Raw genomic sequence first — 5,294 nt, 5'->3', positions numbered from 1 at the left:
ACTGCTGTGGATGGTCTCAGCTTTGGCAACTGTTTTGTCAATTTGCAATATTTTCATATGGCTGCATGGTTGGGTGAGATTCGGTGTCCTAATTTTGGCTTCTATTTGGCATTGTCATTGTCAAAGTTGAGTTGTCTACGGAATTTTGGCATTGTCACAAAAATAAAATGAGATAGAAATCTCACATTCCATATAACCTTTCAACCTTAAAAGTCGAGGTGTTGAAAATTTGCATTGCAAATTTTATTATCTAAGCAGTTGGATGTGAAATCTTTAGTAAAGTATAAAAAAATATGATGAATATAGTATAAATAACCTTACTTTAGATAAAATGCAAATAAATTCAGACTTCCACAAACAGAAAATTGCGTAAGTGAAAATTTTGCTTACTTTATGTCTAATTAACAATAACATGTCATTGAAGCAATTTTTCCCATCTGAATACGCACCATTGTCTTCCTGTTCCCTCTAAGAAAATGCTTGAGAAGCTGCTTGCTAGAACATCTGTTGGACCCCATCATATATCTGGTCAACTAATTGACAAATCTTTTTAAACAAGCTACATACTGCATCAAGTACTAAATTAGCTGCAGAGTAAACACACTTATACATTAGTTGGTACAAATGATATACCCCTAGGATCAGGATTGGGCATAAATTAACCATGAATAGCCAAAAGGGAGAGATGATTATTGCGAAGAGTAGCTCAATAGCAATAATTCCAGAAACCAAATAAATGAACCTCAATATGGGAAGGTATCCAGCATCTTGAGGTTGTAGTTTTATCCCCATATATGCAATATTATGGACGATTGTAGCCATGAAGAAAAGCAAGATGATAGGAAAATGTGTATGAAGTGGCGAGACACCCAAGACTTGGAAGTGTAAACCAATTAATGCAGTTGGAAACAAGGCGAGTTCACCAAGAAGTGAGTGAAATGCTTCAATGAAAGATAGCGCTTCATCACTAGCACATACACAAACAAGAAACCCTTCAGCTTTAATATTACTTTTTCACCCAAACATAAGAAAATCAAAATCCACTTAACTTTCAAAAAATAAAAATAAATAAATCCCTTCAGCTTTATTAGGTTTCTCTCCCAAACCTACCGCAATGAGTGCAATTCAAGGTGAAGAGCTGAAGAAGCCAGTAACAATATTATTTCATTCACCCTTACTACAAGAATTAATCTTTAACAATTTGTCTCATCAAGAATTCATAAAATTCTCATAAAATTCAGTATTTATATGATGTCTAACTGTGCAATTGTGATTTTATAATAATTGAAGTCATTCAATAAGCCATAGGTAATATAAGACTTATTGTTCCTCATCCATGAATTAGTGTTGATGTTGAAATCTAAAAAAGAACCAAGCCTTAGTCCCAAAATTTTGGAATTGGCTAGGGATCCTCAACAAACAAATTAGGGATCCTCATTTGTAATATTCATCCATATTTGTAAAAATTTCAAACCCTAGTTTTTTTTATATTTGTTTTATGTTTTTTTTTCGTCTAAAAAGTTCTTTCCTATGGCAAATGGAGAGGTAGCTTACTGAAGCCTAATGGAACTAATCTCAGTTGGGCAAAGTGCTATAACTTCTGAACTATGGACAAGCAAGGTGAAAATAGGCCTAATCTCAAGTGGGTTACTTGTAACTACCCCAAAAATACCTCTACTAAAATTACTTCATAGAACATTGCTGTCATAAAGGGCAATCTGAAGAAAGCATAAAAAGAAATTTTCTTGGTTGTGAGAATCTTGAAAGTAAAAGGAAGATCAGAAGTAGAGATTTCCATTGAAAATTGCAGGTATAATTGAAAGAAACTAAAGAAAATGTATGGAGGCAGATTTGAACCATGGTTTTCCTCATGAAGGAGACCAGTCAATGCCACTAAGCTATAAGACTCTTGGCATTCAAAGTAAAATCGTATTAGAAGTGATGAACCTCCTATAGTTAAAAGACATGCACAAATCTAGAGCTTGGGCTTTCTAGGCTGTTTAGTGAGGGCTGACATCATGGATATATGATAATTTAATAACACAACCAGGCCTTGCTAACATAAAAATCTCAAAGGAGCCCAATCCCTGGCCGGGCTGCATTTGGGAACATGTATTTAGATTTAGGATTTGGATTTCAAATCAATCAAGGGATTTGGAAATCATTATTTTGCAATTCATGGGTTTTTAATCCCTTGTTTTGCATCATTTATATGGTTAGAACTATTTGAATTTATTTCCATTAGTGGGTGAAAAAATAGAAGCAAAAGTTACAGATTAATCAAAGAACAAACAAATAAATGCTATTTCCATTTATGGTTACATAATCTAAAGTAACATAACTTTCTAGTGAAAAAAGTCACAATTAACATATAATTGTAATGTGTAAGATACAAATAAATGTTAATTCTTAAGAAAAATTTGTCACAAACACCATTCAATCAAACAAATAAATCAACTTAGCCAATTTTCAATAATTCAGCATCTGATCCCCCCTCCTCCCCATTAAAAACAAAAACTAGGAGTTCATTATCAGGGGCATAAACTCTAGTCAAAATCCCAAGCATTGACTATCTTAAACCAACAATCATAACAAGAAACCCAACTGGCAAAGGAATAAAACCCATCTCTTCTTCCTCTTTTTTGCATCTCATTCACACTATGTTTTTGTTGGATGCACAAATCTCATCTATCATTGGCCTTAAATATCAGAGAAGCTTGAAAAACTTAAAAGAAAACATACAACCATGCCAGTACAGAAAAAAAAAAAAAAAAAAAAAAAAAAAAATCCTTCTCCCCTTTCCTTCCTGTTAATTTTTATACTAATCAGAATATGCCCCAACAATGATAATGGGCAACTCTTGTCTTAAATCTTCAAAGAGCACAAAAACAACCAAGAAAAACAACACATAGCCCCTTCCTTCCCCTTGAAAGGGGAAATTATGACCATTTGATAGAGAAATTATGTGGGGTTTTATGGTTTTCATAGGTAAGAGTTAGGCTTAACTTGGGGTTCTATAGAAGATAGATATTAACAGTGCTCAGAATTGACACCAGAATTTAGCTTGTAGGCTTGTTCCTGCGCAAAGTTTGTTAGTGGGCAAAAATACTTTTTTTTTTTTTTTGGGGGGGATAAGTAAGAAAGATATATATTCAAAAAGCTACTTTATGCATGAAAAGCACAAAGCAGACCAGGAATTACAAAGAAGAGACAAAGAACAAAGAAGAAAATTAATTACAAAAAAGGAGAGAACTAAGTTACTTGGATACAACTTATTTTGAATTTTGAAGTAATAACAAATTCATCTTCTATGGCTGCATCAAACCCCTAAAGAAAAGTGGCTCTATAAGTAAAACATACCATGAATTGAGCAATAATTAAGAAAACCAATTCATATAAAACAAATGCAAAATGAAAATGGACAGCCCAAAAAAGAGAAATTCAATTATTTATAGCCTCTAAAGATAAACATGCCTTCCATCTTCAACCAACCAATAAGTTTAACAATTACGCATCAATAAATGTCATAGATCTAAGATGTTTATCTAACCCTTCTAAATAATCCAAAATTATGCATATCCAGAACTGAAGCTAACCTCTAAGTACAATGAGCTTTACAGGCACATAAACAAACATATTTATACAAGAACCCAAATTTGTTTGATAGGCGAAAAAAGAGCTACCAAAATTGAAACCTTCAATCTGATCACTAAATTAAAAGCGGAATTAAAGTTGAAACTCATAGAAAACAAAAGGCAATAAATCAATTATTATGAAACAAAAATTGATCCAAGTAACAATCAAATTTGCAAAATTGAAAAACGAAGGAAGAGAGAGCAAAGCTAGAACCCAAACCTGTTCAGTCGGTTATAAATATCTTCCAAAATTGAATGCTTCAGTCTGATGGCTAAGTACAGAGCCGCATTTAGGCTGAAACTTGTAGAAAACAGAAGACAAAAAAATTAATTATTAAATATAAATTGATCCAATCATCCAAGTAAGAATAAATTAGGGAAAAAAAAACAAAGGAATAGAGCTAATAAACCTAGAAGCCAAACCTGTTCAATTGGCCATAAAAAGCATTCAAACGTGGGATTTGGGTTTGGATCCAAACTCTTAAATTCACGTTTCTTAAGATGCCATTTTATGGCATCCCAGACCTCAAACAACAAAACGGTTGACACCAATTTCGCAGCAACGAAGCTGCTCACAACGCTTCTATCCGCTGCCGAAGCCATACCCATCAATCGTTATTAGAATTTGACCGTTGACACCCATGGCAAATTTGCTCGAAACAAAGGAAGTACAAGCTCTCCTTGTCGGAAACTTGAGTGGTACGTGACTAATAAACATATCCATAAACGGAGAGCAAAGGAGGTAGAGAGGAGGACGATAAGGATTGTGAGAGAACAGAGTGGAGAAGTTTTTAGGCTTTGATCGCAAACCCATTTTGGCAAGGACAAGGATTCTTCTTTTTCTTTTTTTTTTCTTTTTTTTTTTCCAGGTTTCTCCATAAAGAAAATGCTTCCAAACTCTTTTTAGTATTTTTTTACATGAACACCTCAAATTTTCCCTAAAATAAGATGTTGTTTACTCTTTGGTCCGATTGAATATCGTTTATTATTAAAATTAGAAAATTTAAAATTAAAAATATTATTGTAAAATAATTTTTAACTGGGTAAATAATACTGTAAAATCTAATTTTAAAATTAGAATTACATTTTTTCGTATTTGTGAGTCTAGTGAATAGTGCACGAGACCGAAAAAACACAAACACACTACCCAACCTCACATTTCGGCAATAACTTTTTAAAAACATAATTTTTGACCAGAAATTTGAAATTCAAAATTTTTATTAATGATGTGATAAATGATTTTTTATTTTCTTAAAATTTTACCAGTACAAATGATATAATAATAGCTAACAATTCAACTTTCATTAAAAAATAAAATACATTGAATAAAAGAAAAAGGAAAAAGTTTGACAACAAGCTACAACTTCACTCAATATTTTTTTATTAGATGTGAATTTTGACACATCTTCCGTTAGATTATATTTTCTTTTTATATCCTCTATGTTTGTAAAATTTCTAAAAAATCAAAAATTAATAGTTATGTCATTAATTAAACATTTAAATATCAAGTTTTTTATTTTCTAAAATTATGCATAAAGATTATGTTAATAGATCGAATAGTAAATAAAATCTGTTTGACGCAAATTTTTACATATATATTAATAATATAAAAAATATGCAATCCAATTATTAGATTATCAAAATATGTAACTATGCTAA

General features: G+C 31.8%; 1 long non-coding RNA gene across 1 annotated transcript; it reads right to left on the bottom strand.

The window, feature by feature from the left end:
- Positions 1-303: 303 nt before the first annotated feature.
- LOC115962696 lies at positions 304-4,526 on the bottom strand. Its single transcript, XR_004085571.1, has 3 exons — positions 4,059-4,526; positions 3,856-3,930; positions 304-967 (listed from the first exon to the last, which is right to left on the bottom strand). It is a non-coding gene; the product is annotated as an uncharacterized LOC115962696 (long non-coding RNA).
- Positions 4,527-5,294: the final 768 nt, after the last annotated feature.

Source organism: Quercus lobata, chromosome 10, assembly GCF_001633185.2.
Source record: "Quercus lobata isolate SW786 chromosome 10, ValleyOak3.0 Primary Assembly, whole genome shotgun sequence".
NCBI classification, from domain to species: domain Eukaryota; kingdom Viridiplantae; phylum Streptophyta; class Magnoliopsida; order Fagales; family Fagaceae; genus Quercus; species Quercus lobata.
Note: the sequence above shows the minus strand (reverse complement) of the source record. Positions and strands in the feature narration are given on the sequence as shown.